The 17,836-nt window shown below is 41.7% G+C and overlaps 1 protein-coding gene across 2 annotated transcripts in view; it reads left to right on the top strand.

The window, feature by feature from the left end:
- The window catches only part of LOC112691841 (BMP-binding endothelial regulator protein), an 80,510-nt gene that overhangs the window by 25,392 nt on the left and 37,282 nt on the right, over positions 1 to 17,836 (top strand). The window lies entirely within an intron of this gene.

Below are 17,836 nucleotides of genomic sequence, written 5' to 3'. Positions count from 1 at the left end.
ATATTCTTGGCTTCATTTAACGTTAAGTCGTACGCGGAATAAATCGACGTTCGTCAACCCGTTAAGAAGTTAAGCGTACGTACTACTTACGATATTGTATAAGGTTAATAAAAAAAAAACAAATAATTTCGAAACCCATTTTTTTAAATAACACATAAAATTACTCTTTCGTCGTGCAATATTTCTACTAAAATCAAAGTACTTTTGCAACTCATCAACACATAGAAATAAACACACAGTTAACGTATGCCGTAGCGTTTTTTAATTGTGACGCGCGTACTCGATTCTTTATTCTCGGAATAAAAAAACCAATAGCCGTACAGCGCTGACAATTAGATAAGCAACAACGAACGAAAATAAAATTGACGATTATTTTTCGACCGTGAATAATGATCAATGCGTAATTTATAGTTATTACTTCGTTTCGTGAAGTTAAATGCGACGTCCGAGTCAATTGCGTGCGTGAGTGTATATATACGTATCTATTATTATGTGACCAACCTGACCTGTACCAGATAGGGAGTATACAGCTCATGACGTGTCGAAAATTCCGACCTACCCCGAATATTATTGGCGTTTTAGTGGCGCGCGGAAGGCCGGCAGGGGATCGATTCGGTTCTCACGATACACACGACGTATACCTGCCGCGCGCATACCGAACGATGAAAGGAAAGTTAAAACCTACATCGTAACGTGCACCTAAATCGTGTTCTCATTATCTGTAATATACGTGTACGCTTGTAAACTATAGTCGTATTATAGATCGAGATTTATCGGGTTGCCGACGACGAATGCCGGTGGAAATACACACTTCCATTATGTTGCGATCGTATGCATTGTGGACGCGTCGCACCCGAAGTCGGAATACTTAAAAGTTCCGGAGCGGCGCGCGGATGGAGAGAAAAAAAATATTAATTACCGAATTCGTCACACCCTTTGTGCGCGCGCCCCGCGACGATACCACTACGCAGGGTAACAAACACACACACACACACACACATATTATTATAACACATAACCTCGTGCACGCATTATTTAATTACGTTTTTTTTTTATTATATTTAATTAACGAAACGTCGTCGGGTTTATTTTTTTTTTTTTTTCACAAGTCCTGGTCGTACACGTACCTACTGTCTCGTACACGCACACACACACACATACACACACACACACACACATGACCGCTGCAGTGAGAATAATAATTATTTTTATTATTATATGACGATACGGGTGCGTAATGGTAGACACATTAATATATATACGTATATACGCACACGTACGATGTGCTTTTCGGACGTCCACCGCCGCCGCATACCGACGAGGACGTCACACCCGACAAAGATTGAGAGAGAGAGAGAGAGAGAAAAAGAAAGAGGAAAAAAAAAACGGTTTACTTCAAAAGCGAAATACTAAAATACACAACAACTGTGTATGCGCGCGCGCCCTGCGATCGAGTTTTTATTATGTACGTCCGACCAGTTCGTGTGGCGTTTAACGTGAGCCGCGCGCTTTGTGCACGCATAATTGCACCGACAGGCGGTGCGCGCGCGCGTTCCAGTCCTATCTGTTCCGATGGTGGAGATAAATATATTGTTGTTACAAGCACGAAACGTACTTCCACGAAGTAACATCTTGACCGTGAGCTCTGCTGCGGTTCGGTGCGGCCCTCCGCGCCCGGTTGGCAATGCCAATCCGTTAACGACAAAATGGCCGACCTCGGTCTTTCGGGTGGGCATCGTCCTCGCTGTGCACCGACAAGGGACGACAATGCGCGTTCCACACACGCGTACGTATTGTTTACGTGCTATTCATACTTGTGAACGCATACAGCACCGCGTGCGGGTCGTAAACTCCGCCGCCGACCGCTTGCCGGTGGTTTCGGTGCTTTCGGGTCACCCACATCGTCGCCGGTAGTCTTTATACGACAACAAGACAGAGGAGAAGTGAAAAAAAAAAAAAACGACCACGCGTACGGTACGTCGCGTTTTTCGAAACATTCGGACCGCGTCTGGTTCACGTCGTCATCGTGAACTCCGTCGCGTCCGCAATGCGAAAACGGTCACACGATCGTCGCTTCAATAACGAAAACGATCGGAAATCAAGTCGAAAAATGTACGGGATTCGCTTGAAAACTACAAACGGACAGTATTCCGTTTGTATCGCGTGCGCACGGAACCACCAATACGCGATTAAATCGCGCGGTTTCGATTTTAAAAGGTTGTGCGCACCGGTCGCTGAAATCGAAACGTTCGTTCGAACTCGATAAGAATTATGACACCGGTGGTCGTCGTCGTCCGTTTTCGTTTTAATCCGATCGACACGACACACCGCTGCGTGGTTACGAAATGCGTAACCCCGTGAACGCTACAGGTAACGTAATATGTGTTCCGCTGAACGTGCAAACGCGAGTTACCGGAGGAAATATAATCAAAACGCACCAACACGTGTACGCGTATTTTAAATATCTTTCCGGAATAACCGTTTTCGATAAAAAAAAAAAAAAAAAGTTTATCGTATTTGTTCAAATTAAGTTGTTGTAATATTGTAATATACAAATTAACATAAATTATTTTTTTACGATCGTTTCGATTGCTCGCTCGTTGGAAACCGCGTCCGCACTACGGTCGGGTTGAATCTATTCGTTAAGAAACGTTAAAGATGGTAATCGAAGCGTAAAATCATTCCCATTAGATATTTGTATCTCGTAAAATACGTATACGTGAAAGACGGAGGAACTCAAGGGCGACAATTAGTCGTTTTACCTTTTCCGATCGTTTTCGTACGACAACTCGTTGTCGGTATACCGTCGCGTCAGGCGCGTATTTAGACTTACTTCTTGGGGTGGCGACTCAAATTTTTTTTTAAGTAAAATTTTGGTAACATTTAAAATCAATATTTGTGGTTTTTTTTTTTTTTTTTATCTAATGCCGGATCCACTAGAAATCAGCTTTTGTGTAGTTATTTTTTAACACCTGTCTTTGTTTGATTTTTTTCACTAAGTATGGACATGATAAAAAGTTTGATTCAAAGTATTCATAGCCAAGCGTGATTTGATTTCGTTACAAAATGATCCACATTAAAAACATTTGAAATGTGTAGGTATCTCACATGTAATAAATTCCTTAAATACGGGTTCAAGGGGGAGGGGGGGGCGACCGACCCTGCGTTGCGTAACGTTTGCCACATGGTTCTTGTCGATCCGTGCGTATAGTCGGCGCGCATATTGCTGAGAGGACAATACGTTCCGACCAGGGCATATATCACATCTCGTTGTGTTGGAAATCGGACGGTTAGTGCCGAATGTGTAAGACACGATCATCCGGTGTAGGTGAACTCCGGTACTGCTCCTACGTAGAGATCCCGTGCAAGTTATTTTACGTGTTCAATCTTATCCGAACCGATCCGCGTTCGTTCGTAATATTAAGATACGTTCTTTTTACGCTCCCGGGTTGCCGTGGGATGTATTCCAAAGGACTAGAAAACCTTCGCAGAACATCCTACGTTTAACCGGTCGCCCCCCCTCCCCCCAGACCGCATTTACAGTCATCGCAAACGTACCACGACCGCCGGTCGGTTTTCTTCGACGGTTCGCCGGTCGCGAGCGTCGCAATACCGAAACCGCGAGCAGATCAGACGTACAGTTGTTTATCGCGGTACGATTTCGGTCCACGAAAATCTTTACCCACGTCATCTCTTCTCTTCCCTCCCACCACGGTTTTTATAGTCGGGCCCAATTGGCACAATGGTTCATCGATCCATTGAGTCGGCAATTTTAATAGTATACAATAATTATATTATACTCATATTTATACATCAAGTATAAATAATTTATGTTGTACAGTCAAAAATTATGAGTTCAAATGTTTCCGTATTATTACTACTTTATTTATAATTCTATAAGAATATTATAGTAATTCGTAATAACTATTAACTGATTAGTAAAAATAATAATAAAATGACAATGAAATATTGTCGTTCCATGGGAACGTGCTTGTTGGTCGATAACATTTTATAAATAGGTCTGAGATGTACCATGTACAAATCGTCAAACCCACCGTCTGTACTCCGTTCCCGTCACCCGTATCGGTTGTCGCTGTATAATATCATTGTTGCTGCGCAGACCAAACAGTTCAACAGTTGTACACTGTCATTGTTTAAACGTAACATTTTTCAAAAGTTTTTCCGTCTGTAATCTGATATTTATACCTGTTTTTTGTATATTTTTAATAATGAGTGCCTTAGTTTATGTTAAACGTAAGAGAAAACGTGTTAAGGTTTAGTGCTTAGAATGTGGAAGTAGATTTAACGATGATTTTAAGAAAAAGCACGAAGAGAAGTTACATAATGGTACATAATATTGGTGCTCCTAAAAACCCATTCGAAAGTGCTACCGACATTTATCCAAACAGATTAAACTGCATAATATGATTTCGGTAAGAATTTTAGATTTAATTGTCGGGATTGAATCCAAGGTTAATAACTTTTCAGTCAAATGACTTTGGTAGCAATATGCTTGGATGTTAAAATGGAGCCCATATGAAACTGACTGGTCATCAAATTCCATTTATATACCTTGTCAAGCTCATAGGCTTAATTCATTTTTAGAACATAGTTGTGAAGCCAGTTTAACTATTGCAAATATGTTTGATACTTAAGAAAAATTTTTTCTGCAAGCAGTATGGCTTACTTAATATAAAATTATCGGAAATTGAAAATGCCTTAAAGCTATGAAATTTATCTAAAACACGGTGGACAGCAAGAGCAGAAAGTGTCAAAGCTGTACGGGGCTCATTAGAAGCTATTATTAAAAGTCTTGATGATAACGGAAATGTTGTCAAGGGAACAAGATCCAAAACATTTGGCTTTCAAAAGCAATTACTTTCATTCGATTTTATATTGTTTCCGTAATTTTTATGAAAAACATTATGCACAAATTAAATAAATGTCTAACTGAAACTCTCAAAACTAAACATTTATCAATGTACAATTTGTAGTTTCGATTGATGGTACTATGAAAATTATGATCCAGATTTTTTTTCGGGACGGCCGTGAGAACAATGCACACGCGTAATGTCGCGCACCCAGACGTGGCGAAGAGCTCGGTCCAATATATCGCCATGCGCGACGATGACGTACATGTATAATAACACGGTTATCCGCCGAACCCTCCGTTTTCCGTAAATATCGCTGTCGGTCGCTAGACGGGACGGGGCAACATTCCTCTGTGTCGTTTACACGATCCATTAAAACGAGGGTTTTTTTTTTACTGTTCTTCCACCATAATTTTAATAACGAGCCGTTCGGTTTACGAAATTGAAATATAAAATAAATTACACTTACGTACACGCGTACCATATTTATATCGTATGTACGACTGCACCAGGGCGCAGGACAAGCGGCGGTGCACAGTGGGGATTGTTTGTTTTACCGCGGCGCGCGCGCTCATAATTTATGTCGAAAACGACCGGAGGACCGGCCGAGACGGCCGGCGGGGAAGGTGTGTCGTCAGTGGCGGGCGGGCGGGGAAGGAGAGATGGGCAGACAGATAGAGAGAAGGAGACCCGCCGTAGGTATACGAACGTTGCGACCGGCAGCAGCTATCACCTACATAATACCCGGAGCGCGCGACGTCTTCATTTTCTCGTCGTCGCATTTATCTTGGCGTTATGTACGTTCGTCGTCGTCCGTATCCTTCAGACTAATCGTACACCGTATCGGTAGTAGTAGTAGTAGTAGTAGTAGTAGTAGTAGTAGTAGTAATAGTAGTAGTAGTAGTAATTGTTGTGTGAAGCAGTGGCAGTAAATGGTATACATATGTATATACGTTTACGGTACGGTAAAATAAAAATAATTTTTTATCTCCCGGTCCATCTCCAACGCGTATTATACAGGTAACCGTCGTCCGCAGTACGTATACGTTTTACTACACAGGGCCCGCGGTGCAAAACGTGTAGCCGTGCACGTGCAACGCGATATGTTGGTCAGTTATGGTTTCGGGTCTTTTAGATATACAACACGTCACGTCGGTAACAACTGCGTTCAGCTCGTGTTTACCGTCCGGAGGGATGTCCGTTGTGTCTCGACCTACTGCGAATTTGAGAGTCGCCATTGCGATTTCAGGTCCTGTTAACGGGTTTCAGCTTTTAGCACACTGTTCTTTATGCACGCGTACGCGAAAGCGAATCCGTGACGCGTTCGTATGTTTCGTTAACGTTTTCAACGATTTGTATTACATTTTTTGTGTACGATACAACGATATCACGTAGATTTTGGACGAACAGCCGGTTCGAAACGAATAAGATGAAACGCACGAACTAAAAAAAAAAAACAATAAACGGGCAACCCTCCGCGTCAGTATATATTGAGTAATGCTTCAAGTCCAATTTTACGCCGACGATGTATGTAAACGTTTACGCGAAAACAATGTTTCGTTAAATCGATGCGTACCATTCCTATTGACATGTTTGATATGGGCGTCCTAAATACGTGTAATAGCAGCACAGTCGTCGAAGATACGACGTCACGTCCGAGCTCAGGTGCGTTTACTCCAAGCTTTGTGACGACAAATCGGTTTACGGTTGAGTACAAGAAGCCGCAAACGTATGTTGTAGTCAGCTGCTTGGCGAACGTTTGTAACAAATTTCTGGGGTTCGCGGATCATTTGCGTTTAGCGGAATATTTTCGGAAAACTCTTAACCCGTCGTGGAGTTTCTCGTGTATTACTGCTCATGCGAAATCCGACCCACGCGCGTCCCGCAAACATCGTATTCGCATCTATCTGTTACGCTCGTCCACGGTCATAATTAATTTTTTTTTTTTAATTATTATTGTTGTTATTATTTTCTAGGTTATCGACGTTTGCGTTTTTTAAAAATATATTTATTTTTTTTTAACACTCGAAACGAGATTAACGGGCGGCCGCGTGTTATTACGCGTGCATGCGCGTGCACCAGTCGCGCAAGGTCAAGCTGCCGTTAGTATATTATAGTGACCAGTCGGCCGCGACGCGTTTAGGTGCCCCGCGGCGGCGGCCGGTCGAGCGCACGCGCGTCAAAAACGCGCGTTTGCGTTGAAAACGATACTGTGCGGTGCACGGGCGTGCGATATCGCGCGCGAAGCACTCGTTTTCCGTGGCGACTACAAAGTTATACGGTGTTAACGAGAGAGAGAGAGAGAGAGAGAGAGAGAGAGAGTGATTTAGATTGAGATTGAGATAGAGTGATGGGAAGAGAAAAAGGATCCATTGCATGTGTACTACAGAGTGATCGAGTACTTTGTGGAGTACGCATTGATTAGGTTAATCTCAGTTTTTATGTTCCTCTTCAGTCATCCAATGTTTGTGGTCTATTTTTTTAAACACTTTATTTAAGATTACCTTGTAGTAAGAAATCTAGGTTTTAGATTAACTTGATCGTACTCCACAAAGTGGCTGCAAACGTACTGAATTAACGAAAAACGTAGTCATTTTGAGTATATATCGTAAAACACGCATAATGCATGTGTATAAATTAATTTCGAATATTTTTTCGTATTTCTGTCTAAGAACAAAACCATAAGTTATCCGATAAAAATACTATTTACGAACACATTTATTTTGACCCGCGCGACTTTCTAGATTGCTCTGCACTATTCGCCGAACTCTTTGCCGCCCGCTTTATTACTTCGGTTTACTTCGAAACGTCGAACTTTCTTCGATGCCGCGCACCGCAAAATTTCGCTGACGGATTTTCGGCGAATCTTGGCGTGGTGCGCGCGCTAAAAAACTTTCTCTCCCGCGGATGCTGCCCGATAGGTGCGTACCGCTACTGGCCCCGGATTCTCGTCGTGCTGGATAAGTAGAACGCTTTTCGGAGCGAATTGGCCTCGGCATTAATTGGAAACGTCGTTTTTCACCGGTTCACGGGTGGAACGGAAGAAAAGGAAGAAGAAAAAAAACGCGGAGATCCGACCGGACGCGGCTGAAATGTGACTTTGGGAACGGCCCAAAGAAAAACGTTCGACGTGAACCTACTTTTTACGCCGAGTCTGGTACTCGTAAGCGTACACACGCACGTACACGCGCGCACCGGTCGCAGTCGAGTTGTTTACTTTTTCCCTCCCCTCGTTGAACATAAGTTCTCTTGGGGGGCGTAGAAAACCGGAAGTCGACACAACGGCGTTTCCGGCACCGGCTGAAAGGTTCGTGCGCCGCTCGCCGTATTTTTGTGCCCGCCTTACCGTGTTTTTGAACTTTTTCTTTTTTACTTTTTTTTTACACTTCCCCCGACGCTGTTTGATAAGCGACACTACGAAATCGATTTTGTCCCGCTCGCGTTTATTTTTCTACTTTCTCGTTTCGAATACCGCCGAGCTACTCCAGCGCGTCGCGTTTTTGTGCAATTCGCGCGTTCGCCGTAAAATCATAAATCAAAATAATATCGTTTACATGTCAGTGAGGGGGGGGGGACTACTAATGGTTTTTCACGTATCCCTTTCATTACGGGTCTGAGCGTTTCGCGTTTGCACACGCTGTTGGGTGAAATCGCTATGTGCGAATTCGTGAATTCGAAAACCCCGTACGTCTACATTGTTAAAAGGAAAAACCGCGTTCACGCGAACAATGCGTGCGCACAAGGGAACCGGGTCGAATAAATCGCTATCGATGTTGCGCGTGGTGTATATTCACGAGGTTTTGCACGAGTGTTAATGATGGGCACGCACGTAGAATCACAAATCGTACGCAGCTAGGGTTGTTGATTCGGAACACTAACCGACGTACGCAAGTCCAATAGTTTTCATTCCTGCGCAGCGAACCCTTATAGTTTACGGAATCAAATACTTGCCCTCCAACTTTCGAATCTATGACCACCACCGCCGTATTTGTTTTTTTGACGTTCTCCCGTCGGCGTTTTCCGTCACCGGACACTAAAAATATTCAATTCGCGTACAATTCGGTACATTATCGGTGTGGCTTACGGAACACGATCGGGGAAAAAAATACGCACGCAAAAACACGAATGTGTACAGTAACGTCCCCTCTTGCACTGCTTGTTACCCCTGGTGTTGTTTCCGGTATAATTTTTAGAAGTTTATTTCGGCGAGGGTGACAGACTTCGGTGCGTGTGCGTTTGATATTTAATAACAACGGCACAGGGTTACCTCGTGTAAAAGTACTGCGGTGACGATCATCGGCTATCGTAATAATGTAAAATGAATACGATACTGCGCGCGTTAGAAATAACGAGTGGGCGAGGACCGTGGTGGACTCGAGGATGATGTTAATGGTTACCGGAATGATCGGTCTTCCTATGGGCACTTAATGGTCATCCAATGTTATTACCGCGTTATTTATTCGCTCTCGCCACATATTTACGCCGAAATCTCTTAGCGTTAGCCTGTAGGAGTAATGTTGACAATCAATAATCGTTACATGTACCCGTTGCCCGTTAAAATCTCGACCCCGGACTTGGGAAGTGAAAACAACGGCAATCGTGTGTTGGCGACGGTGGCGCAGACCCTTGTGACTTTGGAATCGGTTGTCCTTTCGGACGAAATGACAGCGTTGCTCCCCAACCGACTCCGTCGACTCGGACCGGATTCTCAACCGAACGTTTACGATTTGACGCATATGATTTTTTTCGTTCTTCCGAAATTTAATCGTGCCTAAACGATACAGCACTGTACTCGCTATATGTTATAACGACCAAGAAATCGGTTTTTGAATCCGGTTCCGCGTAACATTTCGTTCTAAATTTGCACCGCTGCAAACTCCTCCGATGAAAAAAAAAAAAATAAAAAACAAAATCTATGTTTCAAACTAAAAACCAATCGATAATATCGTCGATGACGTGTTGTACGCATATAATATTATAATATGTTTTCGTTATCGTTACGTGTCGATTGTACGTATTTTTTCCGTTCCCACTGCATATTATAGTATATATCTTCGGGGTGGCCGGAACAATCGTTACAAATAAATTAAACTCATTACCAACTGTACGACTACTATACGCGTGTAAAGTTGTTTACGACGGTTTACATAATGCACTTAAGTTTTATCTCCGTGACATTATTTTATAGTGTCCGGTCGGCGGCGGCGGCCGAGAAGTTTAAGAAGTTTATTTTTACATTGTTTTTATTTTATTATTTTAAACGTCGCATTAGCCGATATTTATGTAAATGCGCACCGCCGTTTGTTGCGCACGCTCTTTAAATATTATTATATTGTGCTCACGCGCTCGCGCGAAAAGCGAAACAGTGTCCATCATCATTGTTTTAACAACAACTGCCGTCGCCGTTTTTATTGCACGTTATTATGTACCTTGTAAACACATACTTGTACGTCAAGTGCAACAATACTGGTTATCGTATAACACGATTGACAACCGCGCCCGACCGATGTTCACGTATCGCACACCCTCGGATCCATCCTTACGTTCGGTCCCATAAATCCGGATTTTCAGACGTGAAAATGTTCGAGCGCGCGCGCGTCCTGTTACGGCGGCGGCTTAAGGTCGTTTCGATGTACGATTTATCGTCTTACCCGACCTGGTAAATGTGTTTTTTTCCTATCCTTTTTTTACATTTTTTTTATTTTTAATTTTTATTATTTTTAATGCAATCGTCGACCGAACGCGCACGCACTAGCTCGCACATAATAATATAATATCTATACCGTACACGACGACCAGTTACAGGCGTAAATCATAATTTTTTTTATTATTATTATTATTTCATTCGTTTATTATACATCGAGATAGCCGTGTAAGGGTTTTGACTTACCGACCGTGTACATGCACACACGTACACCCGTATAAAACACGTGTGTGTGTGTGTGTGTGTGTGTGTGTGTGTGTGTGTGTGTGTGTGTAGTAACTGTACGACTGTATGACGTTAGTAGTAATTTACTCGCCGACCGTGTAGAGTCGGATACTCAAAGCGTTCGTGGTGGCGGCAAACAGGACGGGCAGGGTAAGGATGGCGTGGTCCGAGTTATTGCGTGAGCACAATATTACACGAATGCGTACAACAGTGCGTGTGTTTGCGAATTTAAAAAAAAAATGCTACCCTAAAAATTCCATAGGGATTCAGGCAATACCATATATAGTCTACGGGCGAGCGTGGGCGGATTGCTGCGCGTTTTTCGTCAAAACATATGAAATACAATTCTGCAGCATAGTTGCCGCGTTCGACTACACGACAGATTGTTTGCGCCTACATTTGTAGGATGTAAGCGCCTAAGGTGCAAAAAGGACGTATCATTTGCGCCAAAACTAATATTTTATATATTTTATAAATTAAATTAAAGTAATTAATTAATTAAATTAAATTAAATTGGTTGATTATTTATTGAAACTTTTTTCGCATATCCTATACGAATTATTTCACCATAATCTGGTAGTTATTCATTCCGTTGTATAATTATGTTTTCATGAGATATCCTTAATTTTAGTTAGGAGGAGAGTTCATTAATAAATATGTTTCGTTTTGTAATTTTAATAATACTTCGATGAATCTGAGCCACATAAAACTGATATTTTGAATGTCGATGATACGGTTCAGGTACATTTTCTGTCGGTAAATATACTAGAACCAATGTACGTTTCTTAAACGTAATGAGTACATTTGGTGTTCGATCTTTGAGTGCGATGGACATTAAATATGCAAAAGAATCAGATATTTCGGTGCATACACGGGAAGAAAAACAAAAAAAAAAAAAAATGGATTTTAGCGCTCATTTCGGTGCTCATGTCTTCATCCGCCGCGTTCGGCGTTTTTTGTATTCATTTAATTTATTCAATTCTGCGCCATCGTTCGTCGTACGCACACGCCGTACGAGTACATTACAGTCACCGATCTCGAGCCGCCTCACAGGAATCACTCGGACCGAAGGACGCGCGAATCGACTTATCTCTTTATTTCGTTATGGAACCACGAACGCGTGGAATTTGATCTTGTTACCGTGTCGAAACACACACGCGCGCATCGGACGCGTGTACGATATTATAATGGTTCGCGCACGCCGTGTTTTATTATATTGTCCTTAAAACGTCGTAGACAAATGACCCTCGGCGTGTTTTTATTTTTATTTTATTCACCTCTCCTAATGGACCCAACCGGTACGATAACTATTTACTCGTTCCGGAATTGTCTCTTCTGTTTTTTTTTTTTTTTCACCGTTTGTTATTTATATCAGCTCGATTTTAAATCGGGAATTCCTGGGCGCTTTTAGCTCTCCAAAAAAATACATATATTATACATGGGCACGTATAAAATAATATTATACCGCTTGTACGGAGCGTTATCGTCGTGTCATTAGTATAGGGAACATCACCGTTGGCGTAGAGCGCTACGTAAAAATTCGTCCACGTTTTCTTCTTCTAATACGACCCAAGTGTTCTTTCTTTTTTTTTTTTCCTTCTTATTTTATCGTCATTATTTTTTGCTCCTAAGACGGACGCGATCCGTTGTCGTAGCCGTGTACTGCTGCTACACGGTTGCCCCGGACCAATCCGGTTTTTCGTGCGGCGGCGACCACGACAAGAATCGCATTCTTCGGCGGGTACACGCGCACGTACCTGCCGTGTACAAATACTGTCAAAAGTTTGTGACGCAGACGGCTGTCAGCACCCGCATATCTGCGCAACCTGGTTGAGAAATCGTCGTCGGGCCGACCTGTCGGTCCTCGTCCGGTGCGTACCTGCTATTATCCGGGAAATCGATCTCCGATTCGGAAACGTTTCTCGTTTCGAACGCTCGTACGCGATCGGTATCGCGCGCACAATAACGTGATCCATATAACAACAGGTACCTGCAGGCGACCTTAGTAATTTTTCACGAGACCAAATCGCGTCGCATAATACACACGTACGCCATGTACTCACCAGTCATCGTTTTATTTTCGCGTTTAATTTGTTTTCGTACGAACGCAACGACGAGAGCACAATCGAACGCGTACAGCTTAACCGATTCGATTCCGAGCGGTAAAGCGATACATAATAACGATAATAACCTCGACGGTAATAGCAAATTCTTATAATGGAGTATTACAATAATAATAGCAGTAATACGATGATGTACGATGGACGCAGACGCGGAGAAGATAACAATATATATATATATATGTGTGTGTACATTCACTACGTCATTCTACACTAAAACACCTATCCGCGTACCTACGTCGAATAAAGGATACTTTTCAGCCATTGTGTGCGGTGTGTGCACGCATACAGTATACGTTACGTTCAATGTAATGTTTCGCGCCCGTACGGTTCATTGTTGTTTTTCCATTTGATGGAAATTGTACTTAAACTTGATGTTGCGGTGGTCTTCTCGGGGTCTGCACAATTCGTACGATATCTTATTCTATTATATTGCGCGCGCGCGATTATCGCGAACAATATTATATCGAAACGAAAATGAACCGACGGTAATGGAAAACGGAACGTACAACATTTTACGCACGCCGGTACCAGGTAACACTTATCCAACATCGTCGAAGCGTACGTCGTTTGTTACGCGTTCGCGAAATAACAACGGTGTTTGAATACGAATTCATTTCGCGAACTGATATCTGCTGTTGATGGTTTCGATTTGTACGGATTTCGTTTTGGAACGGCGGAAAAAAAACCACGCGAAAATAAAAAGAACCCGACGCTGATTATAAACGTTCAGACGGTAATACCGTTTTCAACTGTTTACTTGACCCTTTTTACTCTTCCCGTACGGGGACGACGCCGCGGAACAACAATTATATTGTTTGCCAAAAGTTTTAGGGTCGGGTAAAAATAATGCACTAAGAATATGCGAATGTCTTATCGGTAAGATGAATAATACTATGTGAATACATTAGGTTTTTCAATATCAAAATGTTCACCAAGCTTTTCATTAAGTCGATGCGTAGGTACCCATTTTTAAATACATAATTTCGTCTAAACATATAATTCGGCTGCTGGCTGCGTTAAGTGATATTTGTGGAGCGGTTAATGTCGGGGTTGAACGGATTTGACGACTTAATATTTTAATAAATGCCAGCTTAGTGGAAACAAAAAAAAAAAAAATTTAAAAAAAATTTCGCGATTTTGTCAACGTGCCAACCGTACGGAAACGCGTGTTTAACGATTGAGCGATCATCGCGTTCCTCAAATCCCTTGTTCGTCGACGTACGAATGTTAATTGATGAAACCGGCGAAACGCATATTTCAATAATACACATGGTTAAGTTAAATGTTGAAAACGGTCTACGCGGACGAAACAGTGGGTGACGACTGCTTCGTTCGCGGTAAATCATTGTTTAAACTTATACGTCGATACAATAATTATTTAAATTTTATTCAACTTCAACGTTTAATTTATAACGCATAATTCCAATGGTTAATCTGCCCTGTTTGATTTATCTTAACGATTTCCTGAATTTTTCACATACCTCTGTTTTACTGTTTTCACCGTTTTAAACGTTTTATTACTTCGAGTGTTATAGCATAGAGATTCTAACTACCATTAAGTTAAGCTTACATTATTACGGATCATGTTCTAAACACTCTTTAACACTTCAATATTTTTACAATTTTTAGGAGGTATGTCTGCATAAATCACTATAACTCTTGTTGATTAATGTTTGATTGGTCTTAATAGTTAAACTATAAACCTAATGAAAATCGGACAAAGGGTATGATATCATTAGAGTTATTGCATTTTACGTAGTTATAGCTATTCTATTTTTTAAATTAGATTGTTTGACAAAGGTATGTGTGCAAAAACAATCGAAAGATATAATATTACTTCCAGAAAGAGGCTCGTTTGGTTTTTTTTTTTTTTTAATTGACGCTTCTGTGCTAAAATCCAGAGAAAGCAAAACTATCGAAACCTGTTCATACACACGTGTTTGTGTGTGTGTGTGTGTGTGTTTGCAATGAAAACCAACTGACGTTAATACGTACAGGTGCAGGCTGACTGCAATAAGAACGGTCCTTCGTAATAAAAACAACAGATAAAAGGTTATAATTACGTTATTATTGCTGGAACTCGCGCGTAGACCATTACACTTTCTGACATCCAATTCTCTTGGGATTCCGTTCTGTTATTATTATTATTATTACGACGACGGTCTGGACCAGATATAAGGACGTGGGAGAGTTACAGTGGAAAAAAATACACACACACACATACACACACACACACACACACAGGAATATGTTTGTACTAATAAATAATAAGAGGACTAAATAATTAGAAGGTATGCACACCGACGTATAATAGGAGTTGAAAAAAGGATATAAAATTGTATATAAGTATATCCCGGTGTAATTGATTCAACAGTGTGTAAGGCCAGAGCGGTCCTGGCCGTACTTATAGGTACTGTTTAGGTTGCTTAAGCTGAGAGATTCTGGAAGAAAAAAAAACATTTATTTTTAAATGACTACCGTCAATTATTCATTTTACGCACTCGATTTCGACCTCCAAGTACGTCTGGTGATGATGGTGAAGTATAATATTTTTAAAACGTTAAGACCCCGGAATTACATTATACAATCACCACTAATGTACGGTTTAACATATACTCGGTGCATTTACTTTACAACTTAATCCGAAATAAAAAACCCTAATTCTATACATTTATAGATATCGTGAAACAAAATATAGGTTTTCATTACTTACAATGTTCGTCCCGATAAATGATTACATAGGGCTGTTGGGTATATACGAGGTCTGGCTATTAAATAACGAGACTGGTTACGAAAAATGGTTTTATTATAAAAATTATTCTACATTCGAATGCTCCCCTTCAATGTACTCCCCTCCCCTCGCCACATACCTTTCCATACGTTTTTTCCATTGATTGAAACAATGCTGGAAGTTTTCTTTGGTAAGGGCCTTTAGGAGCTCTGCCGTTTTTTTGCTTTACCGCTTCCATCGACTCAAATCGGGTCCCTTTCAAAGTAGATTTTATTTTTGGAAACAAAAAAAAGTCGCACGGTGCCAAATCTAGTAAATATGGCGCATGTTCGAGCACTGGAATGCGCTTACCGGCCAAATACTGCTTCCCAGATAGCACGTTATGGGCAGGTGCGTTGTCCTGGTGCAAAATCCACGAGTTGTTCTTCCAGAACTCGGGCCGTTTCTTACGAACTCGTTCTCGCAGTGTTGCTTAAACTGATAAATAGTCAGTCTAGTTGATAGTCTGACCCTCTGGAACCCATTCAGTCATCACAATACCGTTAACATAAAAAAAAAACGATCAACATTACCTTGAATTTTGATTTGGACATCCTTGCTTTTTTGTTTTTGATTCTGGGCGATTCAGGCGTCTTCCAATGCATCGATTGCCGCTTTGTTTCAACATCGTATTGAAAAATCCACGTTTCGTTACAAGTAATAGTGTTTTTCATCAGTCCGGGATCTTCTTCTAACCTTTCAAGGAAATCTGATCAGACCTGTTGACGCAAGAGCTTTTGGTCAGAAGTCAGGTTTTTTGGCACCAACTTCGTACAGACTTTTTTCATGTGTAATTCCTCATGTAAAATTTTTTTAACCGTTTCTTTATCGGTGTTTACAGCCTCGAAAATCATTCGGATGCTTTTTCGACGATCTGCACGAACAATTTGGTTGATTTTGGTCATTGTTTCCGGAGTTGAAACAGTGACAGGGTGACCTGGGCGCTGATCATCTTCAGTGCTCTCTCAGCTCTCACTAAAGCGCTTACACCACTCAAAAACACGTGCACGAGATAGAGAATTGTCTCCATAGGCCTCTTGTAACAATTTATAACACTCAGTCGGAGTTTTTTTCAATTTAACGAGAAATTTGAGATTGATATGTTGCTCCTGTTTTTCGTCACACATGGTTTTCGGCACGAGAAAAAAAACATGTTCGTTTCTAACCACTACTGCACAAATACTAAAATAGTGACGAAAACGTATTTTGATAAGTGCATAGATAAGATATTTAGATATCCAACGCACTAATAGTTTTTTTTCCCCACCTGTCTACGGCTCCTTATAGACGGGCAGTCTCGTTATTTAATAGCCAGACCTCGTAATAATAATAATAATAATAATAATACGAGTTCAATTGTCTATCGATTTGGGTTTTTACGTTTTAGTTTACTTTCGATGGGTATTGAAATACTACGCGAACATGTACGTGCGTGTAGTACGGACCGCGATTACCCACACGCGGTTTAGATAACTCAAAAATGTTCATCATAAACATCTGTACCAATGTCATTCGATCGTTCGATTGAAAACTGTCGTAAAAACTTCGCCTTATTCATTGTAGGCCTTCCGTCGCCCACACCGACCGGGGACGGTTGGTTTGGAAGTCGTTTTCGCGTCTAGTCAAACCTACAGCATATAAACCGATGCGTTTCGTCAAAACTTTCTGGGCACGTTGCGCGTGGTCCAAAGGTTTCGGTGTACTTGGGGGTCGACGCCTCCCGGGAAGTTTGACTTCCGGTGACTGCGTACGACGATAGTTTCGATTTATCAATCGGCCGTCCCGGCGAGATGAACCCATAAAAGTTTCGTTTGCGACAATGGAACGATTCTTTTTGTCCCCCTTGTCCCCGTCGCTTTTGTTTTCTTCTTCGTTTCACCCGCAGCCTTTTACGTAATCGGCTCGACGCGTCGGGAGCGACAGAGAGAAGAACTTTGACGTAACGATCCGAGATCATCAGGGCCCGTTGATATTTTGGACCAAACCCTCGGCGTTTTCACTCGCACCGCGTACAGTGTAATATTTTACGAACCGTCGCGACGTCGCTGCACCGTTCAATCACCGATATTCGTTTTACGCGTACAACACGCATGTTTACGGTACACTTACTGGCGGCGGTCGCTCGATCATCAATCACGTCCCG

Source organism: Sipha flava, unplaced genomic scaffold (assembly GCF_003268045.1).
Source record: "Sipha flava isolate LNK unplaced genomic scaffold, YSA_version1 67_pilon_pilon, whole genome shotgun sequence".
Classification (NCBI taxonomy): domain Eukaryota; kingdom Metazoa; phylum Arthropoda; class Insecta; order Hemiptera; family Aphididae; genus Sipha; species Sipha flava.
Note: the sequence above shows the minus strand (reverse complement) of the source record. Positions and strands in the feature narration are given on the sequence as shown.